Source organism: Rhea pennata, chromosome Z (genome assembly GCF_028389875.1).
Source record: "Rhea pennata isolate bPtePen1 chromosome Z, bPtePen1.pri, whole genome shotgun sequence".
Classification (NCBI taxonomy): Eukaryota; Metazoa; Chordata; class Aves; order Rheiformes; family Rheidae; genus Rhea; species Rhea pennata.
This window is the reverse complement of record NC_084702.1, coordinates 29,177,233-29,203,549: the sequence shown is the minus strand read 5'-3', so window position 1 is coordinate 29,203,549 and position 26,317 is coordinate 29,177,233. Positions and strand designations below refer to the sequence as shown.

The 26,317-nt window shown below is 41.1% G+C and overlaps 1 protein-coding gene across 2 annotated transcripts in view; it reads right to left on the bottom strand.

The window, feature by feature from the left end:
- NTRK2 (neurotrophic receptor tyrosine kinase 2) overlaps window positions 1-26,317 on the bottom strand; it is a 199,462-nt gene that overhangs the window by 9,809 nt on the left and 163,336 nt on the right. The gene's annotated exons all lie outside the window — the stretch shown is intronic.

The following is a 26,317-nucleotide window of genomic DNA, read 5'->3' as shown; positions in this document are numbered from 1 at the left end:
CTTGGAAAATAGATGTCTTCATTTACGTTTACAATTCCCAAGTTCCCATGATTCCCTCACTGCAACACTGTGATAACATGACACACTACTTTGTATAGTCTCTAAAGACTAGTGATGCCCTTTCTGCCAATAGAATAAAAGTAATCTGTTTACTTGGTGAACCAAATGAATCTGAATAACTAACCCACGGGTTTCAGCCCTGATCCTGCCCAATGTCTTGTCTGGCTAGACTGCTGCATCTCTACAGAGCCTGGCTGATCTTAGTGTAGCTCTGTCTGAGGACAGATCTTCAGCATTTCAGGGAGGTCATCCTGGGAGCAACAACACAGTTCAGCATATGCTTCAATGAACTTTCATGTGACAAGTATATATATTCAGTCTCTTTGATGTAGCTGATTCTTAATTTGTCAAACTGGAACAAAGCCGTACCTTTTGATTCCTTTATTCATCTACCTCTAATAATGTATCCTGTATATTTGGGAGATTATAGCATTTCAAGGTACTTTTCCCTATTTATCTTTTGGTCTTGTGACTTATTCCCCTATCTCAGGATGATATAACTGCAAAGAAGTGTTTTCTGAAAAGACTACCACTACCACTATTGCTAAATAAGCTTACTGCGGTCCTTCTCTTGGTGAACATCTGCTCTTTCTTCCTCTTAAAATGCTGGCTAATGTTTCCATCAGCACAAGAAAAAAATCAGTAATTATTATTTTCATTTCTTCCATGCCCTGGCCTTTCAGACAAAGTCAACATCTCCTCTTAAAATATCATTAATCCTGCCATGTCCACTTGCAAAAGACCAATATTTTATTTTCACAGTCTCGGTCTGGGTAACAGACAATGCCGTTTTAACACATGAGGCTACTAAAATAGGATATAAAGTGGATTATTTGCCAATAGCTAAAGATATATCCTTTCAATTTCACTCTTAACCTCATTTTAGTTCATCTTTATTCAAGAGGGACTCATGTATAAATTTCTGTATTAATTCTAGCAGTCGTAGTCTCAGAAAAGTGAAATGATGTCTAGAACATTTATTGCATTGTAATTTCTTTCTTCATTTGTGAACATCAGTTCAATATTGCGTGTCAGCCTTGTGTCACTGGAGATAAATTCTTCTCATCAGTCTCTGTGAAACCAAAAGTGATATGGGAAATACAACCAAAGAACAATTACTCACAGTTTCACCTAATGCAAAAAAGAGAAGAACATCAAATGAAGTTAGTAGATGGCAGGTTAACAACAAACAAAAGGAGGCACTCTGTCATGTAAGGTACAGCTCCTTGTGAAATTCAGCAATGAAGGATGAGAAACAATTCTACTAAAAGAGCAGAATGAAGAAGAGACACCACATGTATCTAAAATACCTGAATGATCTATTGAATATTCCAAACACCCTTTCAAATGCTAAGTTGGAAGAATATACAATATATCTAATGTCGTGTTTTATATAGCACAAGAGCATATTGGGTCTCCCATAAGTACAGAATAATTAATACACTGTAGTAGATATAACATGATGGAGAACATATTCTTCCAAGAAAGCAAGATGAGATGCTCTTGAGGTAAGATCAGACAAAGGCTATGAAAAGGTAACATGCTTTACACCTCTGACCAAAAAGAGAAGTTCCATTTTAGAGGCATAGAAGGAAAACTTACTGAGCGGAAATCTGCCAAATAATGGAGTTCAGTAAGGTACTAATCAGCTCCTCAGTGACCTAGGATGAAGGCTATGGGAATGGGAAAGTCAATTCCTTTAGAATACCATTTCTTTTACTTTCAAATGACAGTTAATTCACAATAAATGAGAATCTCAGTGAAAACAAAAGGAGGTATACTATATTGAAACAGAGTTATTTTAATAAGTTCAGTGGACACCTTGATTTGTTTCTGGAGACAGGAATTCAGGATCCTGGTGAAAGAACAGGGAGATGGAATTATAATAAGCCAGAGAAGAGCTGCCATGTTGAACCATGATGGTCTCTTCTTTCCAAAACACCTTATATTTTGTCAACTTCCATATTAAGTTATGGCATTGCATATGATTACTGATCACTCCCGTGTCATGACTTGCAAGTCCTAACATTTAGTACATGAAAACTTATGTATTTTGCTTTACAACAGTGGTCACAGTATCATTTGTACCCTACCACCATTTCAACACAAGCAGCTGACAGTTTGCTGGTTGTTCCACTGGCAGAGAGATGATAAAGTATCAGCTGCCAAACAGCTGACACAACACATGTTAAAACCCTTGCAGGCTCTGGTATGGGAATCTAACGTGTCCAAGCCAGTGGCAAAACAATTTTGCAATGCAGTGTTAATAACTACAGAATCACAGAATGGTTGGGGTTGGAAGGGACCTCTGCAGATCATCTAGTCCAACCTCCCAGCTCAAGCAGGGTCACCTAGAGCACGTTAGACAGGATTGTGTCCAGGCGGCCTTTAAATATTTCCAGAGAAGAAGAGTGCAAAACCTCTTCGGGCAACCTTTTCCAGTGCTCTGTCACCCTCACAGTAAAGAAGTTCTTATATTCAGACAGAAATTCTTGTGTTTCAGTTAGTACCTGTTGCTTCTTGTCCTGTCACTTGGCACCACTGAAAAGAATTTGGCCCCATCTCCTTGATACCCCCTTTAAGGTATTTGTAGACATTGATAAGATCCCCTCTTAGGATTCTCTTCTCCAGGCTAAACAGGCCCAGTTCTCACAGCCTTAAATGACTACAGTGACTGCCTTTCTGATTTTTAAAGCAAACAGTACACAAAATACCAAATTACACTTTTTTCCACAAACCCTGAGGTATCTGGGCTGCCAGGGCCAAGAATGATTTGAGAGCAACTTCTACTGTGCATTAGAAAGCTTGCCTCTGCAGGTCTCCTTTGGAGTCAAAATCCTAAATTCTGTCAACTTTTACAAGAAAGGGGTTTGAAGTGTAATGTGTGATAAGATGCTTACCGAACTTTATAATCAATATCAACAGGCACAAATTACTCTAGTGCAGACTCTGAAAGCCAAGCACCATACATCATAAGCTGTTTGTATCAACTGAGTTCACCAGGAAATCTTTACTCCCAGTCTCAAATCTGAAAACTATTTTCCAAGTACTAGAGATCACAACCCTTTCCAATATTTCTTTCATGGAAAACCACATTTTTTTTTCAAGTTTACTGTAGGTTAACATAGCATGTCTGAGTCTATCGGTCATGTCAAGCTACATCACATGAGAAGAGGGGAGGAAAAGGAAAGAGTTTGGTTCATAGCATTACTTCTCCCTTGTGAGCCACAAAAGTGTTCCTACAATGTACACCACATGGGAGTACTACAGTTTTCAGTTGAAGGGCCTTGGATGTTCCAGTTCTTTGAATTTTGTTAGATAGCCTCTCCCTCTTTCCCTAGCTGGCTAATCTGTCATATGACTTATAAATATCAAGATTAGCAAACAGCCACAGTGTACTTGAGGCAAAAAAAATAGAGTGGAGTCTTTACTTCTACAAGTTTTTGGAAGATGAGCAAATCTGCCCAGTTTCCACATCAAATAACAAGGGAAAAATGTTGTTTTGAACAGTCAGTGCAAAGGAGAAATAGGGAAATCAGTCATATTATGTCCTATTTTGGCTTGTTCACAGACTACATGTATGACACTGAACAAGACATGCCAGACCAAATTAACATCTGTCAACCACTAACTGCATGAGAGAGTTTAGACATGCAGTCTATCCAGCAGGAAGCATCGGAAAAGGAGAGCAAGGCTGCACAAATGCCAAGAAAGACCAATAACATCGCTATTTCAGAAGAGTAGCACGTGCTCTTCTCTGGGCTGATTTATCTCTGCTTGCCTAAAGAGCAAGGGAGAAATATGACCACAACCACAACCTTCATCTATCTTCAAGGCCTATGTTGGGAATGCCTACACTCACTGTGTCAATAGGCTAGCCCAAGTCTATGCAGCCATGCAGTCACATGGGCACAGGGCTGAGAGAGGTTAAAATTACATCACTTCTCATCCAGATCATAATAAACAAGGCAATGGTAAGGTCTTTGAGCCCCTTCTCCTTCGCTTCTATAGTCTTACAGGTGCTTTCTGCTTCTCATTTTCTCAGGGCCATAGTTTCACTATATAAACTGGAAATCACCTGACAAACTCCCCCTAAAATAGAACAGAAAAATGTCTCTGTTGTTTTCCTCCCATTAGTTCTAGTTTTTGACTCCTCATTTGCGCTATGACATCATTCTATGAGTTAAAACAGGTGTTTGCTCTGAAATGAGGCAGCAAAAAACATGCAATACGATCATCATTAAAGCCACTGACATCTACTATTACAGAAAAAATAAATATTGCTTGTGCTTCATTCCTATGGAGTTTAGAAAGTTCTACATTGTTCTTATCAAATTCATATGTTGAATTATTCCTGAAGTTGTGCTTAAAATACTATTCTTGGACACAAGAGTCAAAGTGTGGCCCAAAGAATGATGAAAACATTTTATAGCTCTTGGCTAAAATTCTGCACTGGTGTAAAGCAAGAATGCACGCCAGCAGAGGGTCTGGCTCCATGGATTTGGGTTTGGGTCTTGCTTTTTTTATTAGTTCTTTGCCTGTTTCTCCCCTCAACACTCTCATTTTACATTTGGGAAATGTTATACTGCCTTATGTTTACAATGGCCCTGGAATTAACATGACTGAGTTTGTTTAACAACAACACTGAGCTGTAAACTCTGTATGCAATGTCAAAGTAGCCTTCTGCCTCTAAAATGGGGCAAGATAATCTCTTGCCATGCAAGCATTTGCAGAAAGCGTCATTCCTCCTAAAATTTCCTTGTGTACATCCATTCTCTGATGGCATGTCATCAGGGTAGTGGTTTGGCTCACTGAGACAAAGCCTACTGAGTTGTTCATTACCAAGAGATCCCAGGGAACAGGAAGATCACAGGCAACTGTGCAAGTATTTTGGACTCTGTGCCAGCCTCACTGTACTTCAGGTAAAAGTTCTCTGAAACATTAATGTGTCTGGACTTGCATGCCACCCCACAGCTAAAGCAAAGTACTCCTCACATCCTTGACCAAACACTCCCTGTGTGAGTACAAGGCAGAATAAGGAAATCCACAGCTACGCTTACTCTCCCAGCTCTTCTCTCACTCATTTTGCAGAGAGCTGTGCCCCAAGGGAGAACTGTGCCCCAGCAGAGAACTCTGGAAAATCTTCCACCTGCCCCTAATATGAAGCCACTTCTCACTAAAACAATGCAGCACTGAGCTGGTTTCTTCCTCATGTATACCTGCAGTCCTCTCTAGAGGAACAAGAACCCTATTAAGGATTATGTCCTTTGCTTGCTGCACTGCTGCAATGTTATACTTAACTCAAAATAAGAGTATAAATGTAATTTTAGTCTTAGGTTCAGAAATCCTCTAAATAAAAGTAGGATCTGCAATAAAACTGGAAGCTCAGAAGTTAGACTCCCCACCTTTAAACACAGGGTCAGAGGCAGAAAGCAAGATATTGTTGCAATTTTCCCAAAGTAATTAGGATAGCTATTTAACATTTGAGATCTCTTTTGTTAAAATTATACTCCAATTGCACAGTCTTTAATATAAAGCTTACATAGAGCACTCCCAATCTCCAAAGTTGTCTAGATTCAGGAAGGTCCTGGTGATGTTCAAAATAAGCCAAGTGTGAAATCAATCAATCAATAAATTATATTTTTAAGTTGTGACTGTCTCAACCTGTTAAAATAAAATAGTTTCATTTGTTTGGGGTTTTCCGAGATAATCTACCACGCTTATGTTTTGGACAGTTCAGGAATACTTTGTGTTAGGGCTCCCAAATCAACTTCTTGGAAAATTTATCATGAAAAGAAATCATACTTAAATTAGGCTGGTACTAGATTTTTGACCTATGCTTATTTAGTGCCTAGATCAAGTCTTGATTGATGTGTGAGGCTCCTACATATCCTTGCAGTAGTTATAATATGTAATGATAACACTTTTCCTAGCTAATTACAAAAGATCAGGAGTACACTCACTACAGAGGCTGGATTTTAATTTGATTATATGATAGTGGATTATTGTAGTCCCCATATCATTTGTGAGTCTTGCATAATTCAGAACATTTTTAATTTGATTTAGAGAAAACCTTTGTAAATACTGTTCCATAAAGCCTGCATTTCTTTTTAAAGTCATTCTACTTTATGTCTTCAGACATGTTTATGATGACCAACATAGAGTACTATCAAATGCACTCAGTGATGTTCTTATTAAAATGTTATGTGCTTCAGGCCTTAGTGGATAGTTTTCTTTGTTTTCCTGCCAGGCAAATCTATTATTCTTCCTTTATGTTAGGCTTTTACCCTGGCCTAATCCTGAATCCAGCCTGTAGGGTTATTTTTGTTGAAAACTTCCCTGTATCTTGTATCTATCAAGATATTTTTATTTTCTAGTCCATCATAGCCTACAAGATGTTGGTGGGTTATGGGGTTCCCATCAGCCTTGACCCTATACTCATGCGGCAATCCAATTTTATTTTCTTTTCCTCCCTATCAATCAGATATGAGTTACTCTTCAAGACATATCAGTCACTGAGCTTGCTCAGAGACTCTAATTTCAGCTTTTGCTAACAAAAAGCAGATGCACCACCACATTCTCTCCTGAAAGTATCTTCTTCCTACCATAATGATTTCAAGTTTGGAAACCCACTGCATTGTGCAAGACTTGTTCTATAAGGACACTTCAGTTTTCCAGGACATCGGAAACAAGTATAATCCAAGTCTTTTGAATCCCACTTGTTGCCTAATCACAGACCAGCTGACACTGATAAAGAAAAGTGCCTTGCTAACATGATGACTCTATGATGACTCTAAATGATGACACTGTCATTTTAAATAAATGCCCTCCAATCTGCTGAACTGAGCATTTGACCTGCTTTCAGTTCTTTTCAACTCTTTTGAAAACTATACATACTTATTGTATGAGGGACTGGGAGCTCTGTTGCTGAATCCTGTGAACTAGGCAGAGAGGAAATGGAATTAATACAAGATCATGAAGATTCCATCAAAAAATATCTTCCACTTAGTTTTGACGTGTTACCTACTTCTGGTTATACTGGATAATATTTTATAGCATAACAGTAAATGCACTGTAGTATTTTGGTAAAGTTAATCAACTCTTTATGAGATCTTACTGCTACAGTCAGTGTTAAGTCTTTGATGGAAAGTGAGAGTTAACTCCAGTTTTATGTAAGAATTATTGAGCTAGGGAAACAGTGAAGTGAGAGTTAATCATATGAAACCCTAAAATAATGTTTCATGTACTTTCTTGGCCTGTTTTGAAGAGATGACTATTAGTACCATATACAAACCAGAACAGTCCACGCATCCATCAAATGGAAATAAATTCTGACAGTTTCTGAGTGAAATTCAATCTGAGTTCTTGTTCTTCAAAGTCAGACAGCTTCCCAGTAGCCATATCCTCTTCTGACAGGCCTGATGCAACAACCACAGGAGCAAGTCATGGTCCCAGAGCCTATGATCTGGCCCTGGAGGCAGAAGAGTAGACTTCACTCCTTTGAAAAAAACTAGTATTGGCTAGACTCCCTGATGTGCACTTACTCAAGTAAGGGCCAATTTATGCTCATTCAGACCATTTTCATGATGAAACATCTACCACAGTAACTAACAGCTCAACAGCCTAGCCCTATGGAATGGGGGAAAGGAATCAAGACAAGTACCAACACAAGAGAATATGGGGAGGGAGGGAAAACAGAGGGCGGATAGAGGTGGAAAGAAAGTAAAGTGGTCACAACTGTAGGCCACGGCATGTGGGAGTGGATGGCCAGCCAGCCTTCTCTCTAATGCAAAGGGTCTCCAACAAGCAAGCACTCACAAAACCACTAGTGAGCACTGTGTCCCTTCGAACTCTTATGCACTACACTGTCCCCTTGTGGATGGGCTGAAGGCTGGAGAAGATCCTTTTTAGCATTAGTCTTGCATACGCCTTTAAGTTCAGCTTCACTATTCTCTAGCTTCCCTATTCACTCAACTTCACTAGTCTACCCATGACACCCATTAACATAGTAGGCTCCTGCATAAGATGACATACGGTCAAGAAACTACCAAGTTACAAGAAGCCTTCTCTGTTTCAGTGAAAGAAATGCAATATTCAGAATGAATATTGCTGAAAGGAGTGCAATATTCACACTAAGCAAAAATATCATTTCTTTTCTCCAACATGGAAGATAAAAAAACTGCAATATCCTTCCTGATTTCTTTTCCTCTGGGGAGAGGGAGGAAGAGAAAAAAGAGACTAAGGTAAATTCAGTGCCCTGTCTAAGAGAACACAGATATACAGCTCTCCAATGTCTTGCAGGCCCCTGTGGGCCTTATCTGAAAGAAACAAGGTCACCCTGGACTGGCTCCTGAGGAATTTCACAGGTTGCGAGCAGACTGTCAGAAGTCCTAAAAGGATTGTCCTTTCTTGAGATGAAACTCAGCTAGAGAGCTGGGGAAAGGCTCTCAGCATTCAGACTCACCTAAGGCTCTGGGGCTATACCTGCCACGCCAAGATGTGGGTGGAAATTGCAGCCACAACCTACTGACTTACAGTCATTCCCTCCAAAACACTGCCTGCATTTGTTTTCTGCTTTGCAGCATAATTACAGCTTTTGGTCATTCTGCACTTGCACTAGGCATTACCTTCATAGTGTTTAACACTGGGCAAAAATCTTTTGTCATTATTACTCACGTGTTTGTTCTCAGCCTAAGCTGAAATACACAACTGGCATGGTCACTGTCTATTAACATCTTTATTACTTCTGTCTAAGCCTTAAATTCTGAGATCATATTTTTACACTAAGAGTGTAAAAAGGGCTACTTGGGAGAATTATAGGAATGCAGTCAGAGTACGTAGAGATGCTGCAAGGAAGGCTGAGGCCCAGCTGGAATTGAGTCTGGCAAGGGATGTTAAGAACAACAGGAAGGGCTTCTTCAAATACATCAGCAGCAGGAGGAGGACTGGGGAAAACGTGGGCCCGCTACTGAATGGGGTGGGAGCCCTGGTGACAAGGGATATGGAGAAGGCAGAATTACTGAATGCCTTCTTTGCTTCAGTCTTCACTGCTAAAGGCAGCCCTCATGAATCCTAGAACCCAGATGTGAGGGAGAAAGTCTGGAGAAGGGAAGACTTTGCTTTGGTTGAGAAGGATAGGATTAGAGACCTTCTGGGCAGGCTAGACATCCACAGATCCATGGGCCCAGATGGGATGCACCCATGGGTCCTGAGGGAGCCAGCAGATGTTGTTGCCAGGCCACTCTCCATCATCTTTGAAAAGTCATGGAGAACTGGAGAGCTGCCTGAGGACTGGAAGAAAGCCAATGTCACTCCAGTCTTCAAGAAGGGCAAGAAGGAGGATCCAGGCAATTATAAGCCAGTCAGCTCACCCCCATCCCTGGAAAGGTGATGGAACAGCTCATTCTGGATGTCATCTCCAGGCATATAGAGGAAAAGAAGGTGATCAGGAGTAGTCAGCATGAATTCACCAATGGGAAATCATTCTTAACCAATCTGATAGCCTTCTCTGATGGCATGACTGGCTGGGTAGATGAGGGAAGAGCAGTGGACGTTGTATACCTTGACTTCAGCAAGGCTTTTGACACTGTCTCCCACAACATCCTCCTGTATAAGCTCAGGAAGTGTGGGTTAGACGAGTGGGCAGTGAGGTGGACTGAGAAGTGGCTGAAAGGCAGAGCTCCGAGGGTCGTCATCAGTGGCGCAGAGTCTAGTTGGAGGCCTATGGCTAGTGAAGTTCCCCAGGGCTCAGTGCTGAGTCCCATCCTGTTCAACTTCATCAGTGACCTGGATGAGGGGACAGAGTGCCTCCTCAGCAAGTTGGCTGATGATCCCAAGCTGGGAGGAGTGGCTGATACACCTGAGGACTGTGCAGCCATTCAGAGAGACCTGGACAGGCTGGAGAGCTGGGTGGAGAGGAACCTCCTGAGGTTCAGCAAGGGCAAGCGCAGAGTCCTACACCTAGGGAGAAATAACCCTTGGCACCAGCACAAGCTGGAGGCTGACTTTCTGGAGAGCAGCTCTGCAGAAAAGGACCTGGAAGTGCTGGTGGATGACAACAAGTTGAGTATGAGCCAGCAATGTGCCCTTATGGCCAAGAAGGCCAATGGTCTCCTGGGGTGCATTAGGAAGAGTGTTGCCAGCAGGTGGAGGGAGGTGATCCTGCCCCTCTACTCAGCCCTGGGGAGGCCTCACCTCAAGTACTGTGTCCAGGTCTGGGCTGCCCAGGACAAGAGAGACGTGGAGCTACTGGAGACAGTCCAGCGTAGGGCTACAAAGATGATCAGAGGAGGGGATCTTATCAATGTGCACAAGTACCTGAAGGGAGGGTGTCAAGGGGACGGGGACAAACTCTTTTCAGTTGTCCTGTGTGACAGGACAAGAGGCAATGGGCACAAACTGAAGCACAGGAAGTTCTGCCTGACCATGAGGGGGAATTTCTTCACTGTGAGAGTGATGGAGCACTGGACCAGGTTGCTCAGAGAGGTTGTGGAGTCTCCTTCTCTGGAGATCTTCAAGGCCCGCCTGGATGCAACCCTGTCTAACATGCTCTAGGTGACGCTGCTGAGCAGGGAGGTTGGACTAGATGATCTCCAGAGGATCCTTCCAAGCTTACTGATTCTATGATTTTTTGATTCTATGACTTCATTCTGAAATGGAAATTTAAAAGAAAATTTTGTCAGATAATAAAAATAAAATGTGGCTGATACTGACTTTAGGTCACATTATTCTATAGTTTTTTTTTTTTTTTGAAATTTCAAATTTTTGAAATTGTTTACAAAGGGAAGCAGAGACCTACAGACATGCCAAAAAAAAATCTCAGCAGTGTCCCTCTTCGAAGCCCCAGAGGTGGAGGGGAGCATGGAATTTCAGAAGGACAGGTTCCTGCAGAGAGCAGCACCTTCTTGGGAATGGGCAGCCCCATGCTCAGAGGACACCTTGTCACACAGGGGCAGTGTGGCATAGAGGATCGCAGGGCCACAAGCATCAGTTCCTATGTAACATCCTTGTTCCTTGCATTACTTCCATTTTCACTTCCCACAAGGAATTCCTGGAGGAATTTTCCTGCCCAAAACCATTCCATATACAACTCAAACCCTCAAGATCTGTACTGAAGTAAGACTTACTTTAAAGGGATTCACAGGGGAGAAAACAAACAAACAATGCTTTGCACAAGATCAATAAGTCACATCTTAAAACAGCTGGATCCCAGATAAAGCACTGAAACATACTATAGGGAACAAACATGTATTGAGAAGGGGATAGATTATCTGACAGGCTAAATAAAAATAAGCAACAATAAAATTATTAATTAATAAGAGAGTCCCTCTGAAATTTCTCTAGGCAAGTTCTACCCACTGAAAGTGAAATGATGGAGGAAATCTACCAGCATTTGTTGGACCCATTCCCTCCCCCATAAAAAATCCAAATTCTGAAATAATCATATTTTAAGATATCTAGAATGCTTTCCTTTAAAGATTAGCTATTTAAGCACACACATATCACAACAGCATTAATCCCTGTAGCAATATCTGTGTGATACATTGCATTGTTTACTCAGAAACATTGCTAGGCATTTATAACTCCTGTATGGCTGCATAAAACATATGCACTGCTGACTAAAATTTAGTCAATACAAGACAAAATAGAGCAGAGAAACCTAAAAAGAAACCAGATAGGCCAAGAAATTTAAAAAATAAAGACTGTGCCCTACAGAAACTGCATGCTCTGCAGGAGAGGGGAGCACGTAGCTCAGCACCACTCGATTTGCTGAACGTGAATCTGGCAGAGCCCTGTCTGCTGTTCCCATGAAAATGCGCCTGCTCTGCAGGCTGAGCTTTTCATAAAAGTCACTTCCTGCCATTTGGTACAAGTGAATTGGCTCCAGAGTAAATGTCATCTCTTAACCTAATTTCCCTTCTCCTCTCTCCAGTCCTCCAGGTGAACATCACTGCAGTGTCTAACCTGTGATCAAATGCAGCCACCTCAGAGCCTTCATAATTTTTGCCCCTGTTCCTAACCCAGGAAGAAATCAGGGTTTTCCCAATTTCTGGGGTGTAGAGTTTGCAAGGTGCACAAGGGCGCGTGTCTGCAGGAGAGAAGGAGGGCACACAGCAGGTTCCCCCTGGTAGCAGGCCTGCCGCCACCAGCCTAGCGGGCAGCTGTCACTTGGCTCCAGCCGTCTGCCGTGAAATGTCAGTGACTACACCTTTCCCTCGCCCACCGCACTGCCGGGACACCTCCAGCGCCGCCCCTCGCTGCCGGCGCTCCCCATGCCAGCAGCCGTGGCACTGCATACTAATTGCATGTTTAATGACTTTCTCTCACTCGCCCTCCCCTCCTCTCCTGAACCGCCAGCTCCCAGCCGAGGAGCCTGGCTGTCATGGAAACCGAGCCTCTGCTTGCGCAGAAAACCTCCTTTCCAGCAAATTCCAGCAGTGAGGCTCAAAAGGGGATGCTGGGAGGGCATAAAGGTGGAGGGGTGGGAAGCGGAGCTGCTGGCTGGGTGGGAGCTGTGCAGGGATGATCTGGCCACCAGCCAAGATGCCCACAAGCCGCGTGTATGCAGGGTGAACAAAAGCAGACTTTGAGATACATCCCCTTTTGCACATATTTGTCTTCAAAATGTTTCAAATGCTTCTCACCCCCTGGCCCTGCCCACAGTTTGGAGCAGACAGCCCTAATGAGTGCATTGGCCAGATCAAAAGGGGGTTTGAAAATCCCAAATACTACTTTTGCACTAGAAGGACCACATGCAGTCAGACAAGTGCTCGCTACAGTAAGCAAAGTGTTCAAGGGGACTTGACCCTCCAGAGCACAAGCTGGTGTAGGTCAAACTCCTGCCTTGGTAACTGACTGTGACGCCAAGCCCAGATTTCAGCCCCTCCTTCCCTGCAGCAATGGGAACTGTTCTGTTGTCCTCAGTCCTGCTTTCAGAGAGTTTCTAGGCATATAAAGGGGGTAAGATGAGTATATTTCTGATTTAGTATTCCAAATGCAGCCTTTGAAGGATGGCCTCTCTTGTTCTCAATCTACTTGGAAGCTTTAAGGCCAGCAATGGAGTATTTCCTTGGATGCCATTTTTTTCTGTACAAAGTTGCACATGATGTGATTCATTCTTGCAGGGAGTCCTCAGAAGGTCAATAAAACTGGCCTCCTCCCAAAAATACCCTAACAAACAAACACAACAAGGAAGAAAAAAAGCCCAGTCTTCTTAGTGGAACATTCATAAAATTTTAGTCCGGGTCAGCACTTTTCTAAAGATTAGGTGGAGCACTGCGTCTCAGGCAAAAGATTTAACAAATGTTTCAACTCTTGTTCTGTGTCCCAGCTACTTGAACAACCAGTTTAGGGCTGGGAATGCATTTAAGATTGAAGTCAGAATTTCTGATTTCATGCAGTTAAGAGGCATATATATTTGAAGTGGAAGTACTGAAGACACCTAACAAAAGTCCTGTTTGGTATTCCAGTAAGGCAGTGTGATCTACCGCAGGATGGGCTGGGGAGCACTGTGAGATGGTTCTTAGGCATGACAGCTAGGACAGTCCTACCTGCATCCTACAGTGATGCCTCCCCTTTACCTAAAACAAGCAAAAGGAGCCTTTTACTTGGATTTTCACTTTCTAGAGGCTTTGTCTATCTTGCACCCAATCTTGCATTTATGAAGACAAAATTTCCACTGGAATTCCGGCAGAGTGGCAATTGATAGCTTTTGTAGAAGCTGATCCCACCCACCAGCCTGCTGGTAGTCCATGGAAGTGCCAGATGCATGTGGACAAAGGACATCCAGCAGAGACAGCTGCCTGTGGATTTCCAAACAGCTTTGACAAAGCTCAACACAAAGGATATTAAAAAACATATACCTTCACAGGACTGGAGAAAAGGTCTTTATATGGACTGAAGTCAGATTAAAGGACAGGAAGCAGATAGTAGGACTTACAGATCACTCCCGAGGATAGAGAGGAGGCAATAGTGGAGTCCCCCAGAAGTCAGTGCTGGAACCAGTTTCATCTAAAAACTTCATCAACCTCCTGGAGAAGGGAGTGCACTGTCAAATCACCCAGGATTGTGGGTGACATTAAGCTTTTGGAGATGCAATTCAGAAGGATCTCAAAAAATAGAGAGTAGGAAACAGAGCTGCAGATGAATTTCAGTGTAGAGAAATACATTTATAATGAACAGATGAGGTAACCCTTACTTACACCCAAAACTGTCAGCTACAACCTGGGAGGAAGATTTTGGAGTTACGTCTGACACCATCAGCTCAATGAGCAGAAGCTGCCAAAAAAGCCAAGATACTGAGCACCATCAGGATAGGTACTGAGAAGAAGGCAGAGGGCATAGTTTTGCCATGTTATAAAGCAACAGGGCCCTCCATGCCTTGAGTGCAGTCTGACTACTATTCTCTGTAGTTAAAAAAGAATGAAACACAACTGCAGAGGCACAGAAAAGGGGAACTAAAATTCTTAAGTTGAGGCTTATAAAATCATGAAGGTGATGGATAAAGTGAGACTGATCAACAACAGCTGCAGAACTGTTACCACCAAAATCTGAAATACTATAAGAGGGTAATCAATGAAATTACAGGATATCAGTTTAAAACAAATAAAAGAAAGTAGTTTTTTACACGAATAGTAGACTTCTGGAATTAGCTGCCACAGACAGTTGTGCAGATAGAGAGTTTCAGCAGGTCCAAAAAAGGATCAGACAAATTCATGGACAACTGGCCCATAAACTACGTAGTAGTTACCACAGGAAACTGGCAGGCTTGGACCCCCTAACATCTATAATCCAAAATTTATAGATTCTGAACGAGTATAAGGAAATGGCCATGGAAAGTGCCAAGACTTGCACACCATCCCTGAACAGCATTTCCTACCACCACATCAGAGACAGAATATTGGGCTAGATGGACCATGTCCTTTGTTCTCGTGATATCCGTTCCCATATATTAAACAATGATCTAGTCAGCAATCACTTAGGGGTTTGGAATACCGGAATTCAGACAGTGAAATACTTACAGAATTAATGAATTGAAAAAATCCATCAACTAATTTTTACATTAAGGCAGTAAGTGTCTTTAAGCAGTAAATGAGTGATTAGGACAGTGCTCAGTACTTTCATTCTGTAATATTTCTGACCAGGGAGCAGCTCAGAACCTTTCTATAGCCAATACAGAAGCCATTTCTTGCCTCTGCATTTCTGTACACTGAACTGGGACACCTTAGAAAGTCGATCCTTGCAAGCTTCATCAGAGGGAATTGGGCCAGAATGGAACAACCGTGCTAAGAAAAGTCTGATTTTCAGAATGAGCTCCATTTTCAGCTCACTTTTCCTGCCTGATGTCTTGTACCATGTGTATTTCACATCGGCAGGACTGGGTTAAAACTTCCATTTAGGGGGGAAAGGAAGAAAAATCTCCCTTGCATGTTGAATTAAGACATATCAAACTGTTAGAAGATCTTTGGCGTTCTGCATCACGAGCTGGAGAGTGGGATTTGTGAGCAGGTGAACATAGGTATGGGCAACAGATAAAGACAGAGAAATTTGTGAATGTACTTCATCAGTGCAATCGATCACACATTTATGAGAGTATCACTGCTGTGATATCACACCTAAGATATATAAATTCCAAATTATTTTGTTCTAGAGTGAAAGATTCCAGTAACTGCCAGTTCCATTAGCAATCTAAATAAGCATTATGGAAAATACTTTTAATTATATGACCTAGTAAATTTCCACAGGACTTCTGTTTAATTCAGCACATGTGCTAGACAGTGTTCAGGAAATGAGGGAACTGTGTTTAATATTTCTTCTTCTCATCACTCAGTGTGTGGCCACCTGCCTAGCTTCTTGCACAACTAACTTCATGCAAACATAAAAGCTCCCCCCCCCCTAGCATGCCAGCAATAACATTTGAGCAGCAGAGATACCTAGCTCCTCAGCTATTGGACAATGTTATCATCAAACTGCTATACTAGAAGGATGCAGAATGGGTCATCATTGGGACCAGGCTTCAATACAATAGTTACAGTAAACCTAATTTGGTTGCCTCCCTGCTGGCCATTAGGAGAAAGGATGGACTTTGTCACGTGTGGGATTCCCAGGAGGATGGATAAGTTGCTCCAGTAGGAATACAATGGTTGCAGTGGGAGAGAACACAGCCCAGTTTTCTCCAGATACTAACATAGGAGCCAAGCTCTTTCCAGCAGTATGCTGTTCTTGGGCAGTCATGCAAGTCTAGCCCTAAGCAATGTGGTGGAGAAGGTCACAAGACTCTTTTATGTTGGAGAGTATTCAGCAACCTAGCACCATAATAATAATATCGCCCAGATTGTCAGTGTACACTCCCCTTCCTCTTTCATGCACATGAAAGAATGAATGTGAGTGTTTACAAACCGAAACATATTGAAACCAAATGAGTATCTGTGTCTTTTAATTTCATGACCTTAGTCTGACATACTGCAAACTGTTTTTGTCTCTTCTGTGTTCTTCTATAGAGCAGAAGAGACTATTGAGGTGAAAGGCTGGAACTTGCAAGTTATGAGTTGAACACCAGAAGAATTAAAGAATGACAAACAAACTTTTTGTTTGGTTTGTGTTTCATGGAGATGGAGGATTTACTATTCAGAGGGTAGTATTCTTTAAATAGCCACCTAGTAATAACTATAATTTAACCTGCCTGTCCCCAGCAGTCTCCAGACTCCTTTTAAATTCTAAGTAGTTACTCTGTAAAAGACAAGGGATCATCCTATATAATTAAAATTGCAGCTGTACAAAGCTACTGGGATTTCAATGCCTGGGATTTCAATGTGGAGCAAAACCACTACCATCAGACTTGTTTCTGCTGCTCAAAGCCCCCTGTGTTACCAATGAAAATCAAGGCTTGAACAATGCACCCAAAACTTGCTGCAAATCAAGTAACTGATCTCAACACTCTTCCACTTAGTCCTAATATCAGCAACAGAAGAAAGGATGAAATCATTAAATGAACTTTAAAGCAGCTCACTAACGAAATACTATTTTACTAGGTGTAGTAGGGAAATGTACAGTGATATAAAAAATCTTTGATGTTTTTTCACCCCTTGAGAATAACAGAAATAGGCTCTCTTTATATCTTCTGCTATTTTATCCAGCATGAATATTAGACTTCCAGCCATTTCCTCATCTTCAGCACGCAAGAGTCAAGAAGACTCAAGAAGATGGGTGTCATGTTTGTCGTGTGAGTGCTGCACTTCTGTGTGGTTTATCACATCAGGGATCTCCAGAACTTGAACTAAAGCTCTAGACTGCAACTTATATTGTAATGGGTTCTTGCTCTCTATGAAACAAGTATGGAGCAAGACATACAGTATGCAAGCATCAATGCATAGGTAGTGTCTGCTCTGCATGAAAACTCAAGTGAGAATCATGACCTAAACCCACATGGAAGCCCCTATGTTCTTACTACTTTGCATGCAAAGGTGTAGCTTCTTGACATGAAAGGCAACTTCTGCCTTGCTGAGCAAGCAAGGGTTTTGCTAAACCTTGTTACGAACAGAAACTACTCATGTTTTTGAGATCAGTGTGAGCTGAAGAGGTAAGTTAAACTTGTCATCCTTTGGGGAAGAAATAATAAGAAAACAGAAGGAAGATATATATGGAGCAAAAGAACTGTTTATGTATTTTAATCCTTTAATGTTTCCTCCTGACTTTACCTTATGATAAATGCAGGACATTAGGAAAAGACAAAGACAAAGCAATATTGGCTCTGCCTACACTCAGACAGAAGCATCTGTAAAACTAGCAACCAACTTGCCTGGAATTTGGAAGGTTAAAGTCTAATTAAAGCCACGGGAGAGTAGACAGGATGCAGAATTAAAAGAAGATAGACTTTCTCAAAGTCATAGAGTGGGTGCAAGCTCAGGCCTGTTTTTCTGTTGGTTGCATGGTTTTATCAGCAATGAGAGAAGTGAAGACATTTCTTGTAAGTCTTCCGGAGCTAGTGGCAGGTACTTTGATGAACTGAGAATGTTTTCTCTCTAAAACTTTCTCCTTGCTGGAAATCAGCTACCGTAAGCTGTGCTTCAGTGCGCTCCATGGTAGCAGCTGAGAACTGCAAGAGACATCCTGAGTCCTCAGGTCCACTTCCATCCTATCACATAGTTCACCTACACCACATAATTTCTCTCATAAATTCCTCAGGACCATCTTAAAACAGCTTAATTTTCTCCCCAGCATCCTTGTTCACAGTCTGTCCAAGAAACTCATTCCTCTGATGGTCAAAAACCTTCTCTAATCTCGTGATTAAATTCTTCCATGGCCAGTTTCTACTCATTTGTTCTTAGGTAAACACTGTCCTTTAATTTAAATGTTTTTTTCTCCTTCTCTGATGAAGGAACCTGAAGAAAATGGCTCTTCCTCAGCTGTACTGTTTCATCAATGCTGCTCATTCTGCAGTTGAAGAAACACTTGTGCTGGTGCAAGGAAGAGGATGATGCAGGAAATAACTGCTGGGAGTAGCAAAAGAGCAGGACCTTCCCTGTTAGCAGCAGGGCTCTCTAATGCTGTTTAAGGAGTTTGCTGAACAACAGCCTTAGTCTCCTCTCATAAAATATGCTCTCCATTTCCCTGATTCATCTAGCATCTCTTTTCTATGCCTGCTCCAAACTCAGCTTTCATATCTTCAGTCCTCATTAGCCACCTTGCCTGTTTCTTCATGTTCATCGTTGTCCTTTTAAAATCTGATGTTAAAAATTAATTTAGTTTCCAGGCCAAATTAATTCTCACTTCCACATCATCATCTCTGTAGTGGTGCCACAATCCTTGACATTCTCTTTACTTTTAAATAGTTGTGGGATGTTCTCCTGTTTATTTTAACATCCTTTACAAAGTCAGTCCCACATTACTTTTTGGCACTTTTCACTGTATCCTCTAAGACCTAGCCTTCTTTGTTAATCAGTCTTTCTGCATTTCTCATTTGTTTTTATTTACTCCCAATGTTCTTTATGTGGTGAGATCAGAGAAGATTATGCAACCTTTTGTTCCTCATCTTCTCCTCTGATTCAGGGACACAAATTCCAACCAATTTTTGCACTTTTATTTAGATAAATTCCACATTTTCTCAATACTTAAGTCTCCGATACAGTTGGTGAGAATAACTAGTTCCCTCTCAGAGTTGGTCCTGTGAAACAGCAGAAGAAAAGCAATCAGGAAAGTGGGATTTCCAAAGTTTTGAGGCACAACTACACCAGAGTCAAGGCTTTCAAGAATCTTGGACAATTTTTAAATCAGCGACAACCTCTGTGAGTTTCACTTAGAATAAAAAGTTATTAAACTACAGATTATTAAATAGTGAGAACTAAATTATTAAACTACTACATAATTGCCTACTTTATGTAACCTGAAGGCTACATAGATCCAAATCTATTCCTTTTTCCTTTTCTAGTTTTGCTGCTTTTTATTTTTTAAAAGAGCCACAAAAACTGCTGCAAACCACTGCCAGATTAAACAGAATAATCAGGAAAGAAACATTATTTACATCTTCTCTCCGATTAAGTGTGCCTGTTAACATAACACTGTTTTCCATATCCCTGGCGACATGACTGAGCACAAACCAACATGAGCAACATTTTGATCAGCTCACTTGGGCTTTGTGAGCAGCACAGGCACAGGCACAGAGACGTACGCCCCAGAAAAAGGCTGTTCATCCTGCTTCTGCATAGCTTTGCAGCCTGCACCGAGCTCATGCCACAGCTTCAGAGCTAGCAGCACCTGCAGAGCGCACAGACCTTCAGTCTCAGGTTATACAGTGGAGCCCCACAAACCTCTCTGTAACGTGCTTTTGTTATTTCCTACTTTCCGTACTTTTAGCTATGCTTAAAGCTGTATTTGAAGGGCTTCTTACTACATGTAATACAGCTTTATCTGCTGCACAGCCTTCATTTTCCTCCTTTTCCATTACATGTTTTATTCTACCGACTAAAGCTACTTTGGACAGAAAACAAGGGTTCATATTGCATACTACACGGGTATATACAAGCTGGCTCAGCTCCAAAACCACCACTTACCTGTCTCCAAACTGCCATGGAAACATTTGTTGTTCAAAACTCTATGTTACTCCAAGCATGATTGATGTAAGAAATCACAGCTATGTGTGTCTATGCAAACAGGCAGGAGTTGTCTAAGATAGATCTTTCGATCCTTTGCAATAGAATCCCCCTCTGTAGAAAAGGGCAATATGAGGCCTGTACTTAAATGACATATAAACTTTATTTTGTAGATTCAAGCAGCGTGTGTCAGCTTTCTGCAGAGGGATGAATTCCACCCACTGTGCATTGACATTAGGCTTTATTTTAACATCAGTATGCTTTTTCCACAGCAATTACACACTCAATGGTAGGTTCTTTTCTCTAAAAAAAAGCTGATATGGCATGAGAGGCCAGTTGTAGAATAAGTGAAGGTATTCAAAGAGCATGGAAAAATCATTCGACTGAAAACTGCAAAATTCCATTTTACATTGGTGCCTTCAATGTAGAAGACAAGACGTGCTGCCAAAATTATGACATGAAATATTCAGCTCTATTCTAATCTTTTTTTCTGTGTCTTGTTTTGCTAAAGATGATTTAAAACTGTGCTCGCTGAATCCAAAAAACAAACAGCTCATGCATATGATAGCCTGCCAAGAATGCAGGACCCTGCCCCTCACTTAGCTCACAAGGAAGAAAAATCTCCTGAAAGTATATTGCCAGCCAGCTATGCTGCACTAAATCTCACCGTCAGAAAATAACAATGGCAGCATAATCAGCTGTAAAAGGACTTTATGTAGAGCAGTAACTTGCAAAGATCTCAGCCTGTATCAGTTGGCCTCCTGAAACGATTTGTTGGTGACAGGCATCTCCTAAATTAATTTGTAAAGAATCTATATTCTCAAGATAACATTGCATTTTTATTTCGTGGAATTGGACTGAGGCAGTACAAGAAAGGTAGATGAGGAAAACATTAGGGCATATGATTTGTAACCATCATGTCATTCATGTTGGCTCTTCTTCTTTTTTTTCCCTATATATTTATGCTGGCGGTGAAACAACTGCAAGATTGATGTGTTACCAAAGAATATCTGGCAATGTTTTAATGAACAGTTCTTTATTATTCTAAAATTCTATCACCAAAAGAAAAAGAAAATGAGAGTGATGTTTTTGCCCTGATAACAGTTCCTCTCTTTCTGGGTATCCTGTTAAATCCCAATTTCTAGAGATATAATCTAGCAGATCATAAAAATAAATTAAGAAGGATTCCTCTCTCACACACACCTTGGAAAGGGCCAAATGCCATTATAAAAAGGTCTTCTGAAGGAGGACCAGATTCCATCAAATTTTATATATCAATTGAAAATAAAAAAAATAAATACAAACCTACATTTCCAGTAAAAACTTTGTTTACCTCATGGTGTGGCCTCCCAAAAAAAGCTTGCCGTTAGTCAAAGTGATAACAAAATTATATAATTCACATGCCTCTGCATAAGTGTATAGGTCTTGCCATACAAGGACCGGATCACAGGCTGATGTGGTGTGTTTTCCCCTTTAGATATAGCTATGAACACATAAGTGAAGACAGACATAATGCCATTATAATTAGTAATTACTAAGGATAAAGGTTGAGATCCTGTGCCCAATGTTGTCAATTCTAGTTTCCCCATTGATCTGGAAGCTGGGTAAACATTCAGTCTACAAATATATATGACAATCTTTCTGTCTTCTGCAAAAATTATATCAGTTAACTTCTTAGATTATATTCATTTTCATCGTAGAAGACAAAAGCATCTCAGTCTCAAGGTTCTGTTATCTCCAAATGGCTTTTTATAGATTTCATTTTCAGTATGTACTCCTTTTTTACAGAGACTCATTATTTTTTGCTGAAGTAGATTTACAGTCTTTCACTCTATAACCAAAAGCTATGCACTGTTGCTTTTCCTTAAAGCCCCAGCTCCTAATCATATGATTACAGGGACTTTTGAAATGACATTAATTTAAAAATGTACACTTCTAGCCCTCATAGTTGTGAGAAAAATCTTGAACACAGCAACATAGAAAGAACATAGGGCTGAAGCAGGTTTTAATGGGTGATGGTATCACAGGTATCACAGGTGACCGCCTCTAAGCTCCTTCAGAAATGCTTCAGTTTAAAAATAGTTGAGCTTTTCTGTGCTCTTTGTTGCTGCTGCTGGAAAGGCCACTCCAGACTCTCTTCTTATATTTAGAAAATTCTCATTTGCACACTCAATTTCTTCTTGTCAGTTCATACCATTTGTTTCTGGGCAAGTAATGACTTTTTTGCATGAATAGCTCTTTACTCTCCTGAATGTATACTCTCCAATGTATTTCTCATACACAAACAAATCTGCCCTTAGCAAATGGGTCCAGGACAGAATCCAGCATTTGTTTGTTTGTTTAAGCATAAGAATTTAAGCCACTCTGATGAGCTGGGGGATGGGAAAGTGATTCAATTAATAATTTCATTTAAAATTAAATTTAGCAATGTTGTAGCACTCTTAGAGTGAAAAAAAATGGCAGCACATGTTTTTCTGTAATGGTGCTGAACACGGTTTTGTCCCATGTCTGTCAGCAAGAATAGAGATGCCTAAAAATTCTTGTTGACCATCATTAGTTGCCTCTGTAAATGGGGCAAACCATACTACTGTTTCTCCTGACTCAATGCTGAACTGGTTATTTAGGTAAACTGCGCAGAAACACAATTAATCTCAAAACCGATTCTGATTTCATATGGTTTGCTAAACGTTTGGATCAGTTTCAGCCAATTTTGCAGTGTTCTTGGTCACATGATCCATATGGGAATGTAGCTTTGTGAACAAAACAATCCTCAGTCTTTTCCTCACAATTATCACAAAGAAAAAATAAATGCCACAGCATATTAAAAGCATGATGATTCCAGATCATATCAAGAGTTAACATACATACAATTTAAAAGCTAACTACATTGCTCAGCAAAGAGAATACATGTAACTTGACCAGAGTTATTCTTCCATAGGCTTTAAACTGAGATTAATATACTCAGCGTGTTAAACTTCTGATCAACATAAATACACTTGGGGGAATAGCTTGAAAATGGAAAAAATAACTAATGTCTCACCAGAGAACAATACAAAGACACAAGATCTAAAGTGACACAGTTTTCAAAACTTCATTTGCGTGAGCTCTCAGGGTCAGTACCTCTATCAGACCATTTCAATGGGTCTGACACTTCTCCCAAACCAAAGGCACATGTCATCACTGTTGATATCAATATCAAGCCTAGGATGAGATGAAGTGGAGTAGATGGGTATCAACTGACTGTGAATCAAATTTAATGCAGACTCTTCAAATTTTCGTGGGGTGGAAAATGGCTTTGCAAATGATGCTGTTAAGGGACAAAATTTTAGAAGTAAACTCAAGGGTAGGAAGCTTTACATGGTTCTTGAAAGTATTCCTCTGCATTAGAAAAAAGGATGTTACTTCCCACTCGTGTGGCTTTTTTTTTTTCCTGCAGATTTGTTTATCTGCCTGATGGAGACAGAAGCATTTGAGTCACCATGAGCTTTCCTAGATTTTTATTTATCTGTTATATCAGACGCATCTTCCCTCATTCTCCTTAAATCAGGACTTCATTTCTTTCTAAAAGTTATGCCATAGCTAATAGCTTGACTCAGCAATTGGTAGGTGATATTTCTGCTCCTTTTTATGTAAGACTAGATTAATGCAAGGCCAAGTTATCTCTAAAGTCTAAGTGCCAAGTTCCTGAGCCTGCAAATGCTAAATTTTCTCACTTCTGGGGTCCTCAGAATTTGGCAAGCTCAGAGACAAATCCTGACAACTTGTCACAAATTTCAGTGCTGTTCATGATATCTAATATAGAAAAGGCTTCACACAGGCACATGGGTTACAACTTTTATGAGCAATCTAAACCATTTGGGGATTGTTCTCTGGCACTGAGGCCAACTGGCTCGAGTTGGCCTAAGTCCCTACTAATGACTGCTCTTCTCCTCCAACTGCAGGTGGGCATGCGCAAACTACCCCAACCATGCCCACACCTGATCAGCAGCTGTGCTCCTGCAGGCAGCCAATGGACTCCAAAAGCAGTGAAGAATAGAAGAACACACTGCTTCCTTTCCTCCCTGTCTCCATTCACAATACCACAAGCTCTTTTCTACATATGCACCAAGCTGCAAGGTAGATTTGCAGGCTCCACTCCAATACTAGCTGACGCTGTCCCCTTATCTTCTCTATGCATCCCGCTAGTACATTGGTCTAATCATCCTTGTTCCTTTCCATGCTTCCTGAGTCCTGTGAGCAAAAAGAGTGCCCTTTGCCCTTCAGACTCAGGGAAAAAAAAGCATGTTTAGGAAAACTGCCTAGCAACTGCTTTCATTATTGCAAAAAGAAAGGATATTTGCATAAGAAAACCCTCCAGCTGGAAGCCTGCAAAGACACTGCAGGGAGCTGATTCAGTGACCAGTCCTCAAAGGAGACCTCCCTTGGCTCTTGCTCCCACTGGGTGGCCTCTCTCTGCAGTCCCCACAGTCCCTGGGGGCAGCAGTGTGGCTGCACAAGCTGCACCAGTGCTCTGCGGCAGTTCGTCACTGCTGCTTTAGTTTCTGACCACACTCACAGTGCTCCCAGACACCTTCTCATTTTGTTCCCACATCTTCTTTTCTTCACACTACGTGCATCACAGCACAAGTCAACAGCTTCAGCTACTAACCCTTGGAGTTCTGTCATTCACTTTGCAGATTTCCTGCCAAAAACAAAGGACTGTGGGACTACAGTACAGCATCTGTCTTTCCAGATATTTACACGTGGTTGCTCCCTACAACTGTAAAATGACATTACTAATTTGCACAAAGACTTGGCCTAGTAAGCAAAGCTACAGAAATCATAATTTCTGTTGCTGCTCTATGACCTCTCTGTATAACATGCTGCCTGTAAACTCACTTCCTGATGTCCTAATGTTCCAGATGAAACATCACTGGTTCTAGTGAAGTCAAAGGAAGAAGCTGCTACCCATATTCAAAAAGTCTGATCTGTCAACACTAGGAACATAGCTGGGACTGAGAAAATGGCCCTGCAATGTGCTGAACAGTTACACAGTAGTCAAGGAATTTCAGCACCTGCAAAGTAGGCTTCGCAGGGCTGGGCTGCTCCTTACATGCAATGAGCTGACTTTGAGATTAGAGTGCTGCAAAACTCTCCAAATTTTGGTTCGTAAAACTAATTGCAGTATGTGAATCATTGCTTTCCTGCAATTTTTATCCATATGTGTGGTTATTTTTAAGAATGATTCAGTTTTGTATATATAATTTTTAAAGGACTTTTTAAATTGATGAACATCTGTACTAAGAACCCCTAAACAATAAAGCTCGTGTCAGCTGCGAGTGATGTTGACTGTGTAAACTTCCTGGCATTCTGCAGGCACGCACTAGGAAACTAAGGGTCTCATCTACTCCATACACTAAAATTAGCCCTCCTGAAATCCACAGCATTAAAATGCTAAAAAAAAAAAAAAAAAAAAAAAAAAAAAAGAGGTCATTATAAATGCAATTTCCATCCAATTGAAAAATTGTAGTATCTGTTTTATAACAAAGGTGGGCCCCAAAACAGTAAATTATCAAAGCTTTCAACAGAAGAAAGCAGTAGGAAAATTTCCTTTTGGAAAATCCCAAACATTTTGATTAAGCTGTTGATTGGAATGTACTCAGACCTGTTAGCTGTAGTGTGGGTCAACAGGAATGTCTGCATTTCCTGGGACCTCTTCTGGGTGCTCCTTCTTGGCTGAACTTCTTCCCTCAAAACAAACTAGTTTTTAGTGTCAGCCTCTTGATCTCCTACATGAGAACCATGGTGGTGTAAATCCAGTGGGAGGAGTTTTCCAAAGGACTGAGTAGACTCCCAAGTTCAATGGATAATCAAATAACCAGTCACAGAAGCAAATCCACTACACTTTAGACCTTCTCTGCCCTTTTTAATCAGCTTCCATTTTTTGCCCTAGTCATTAGATTTTCCCCACCTTCCCTCTCCATACTCTGACTTTACAGACTGAAGCAGAATGTGCTCCAGGAGCACTGAAGCTGGTTTCACACTTGCACATGTTTCATGTGAAAAGAGACTTTAAAAGTGACAAAAGAAAGTATGTTGCAACCTCCCAGCTGAAGATCTGATTTTTTTTTATTGCTATCCTGTTAACCCTGCAAGACAGAGTTCAGTAATAAGTCACTGTTAAATGCAGC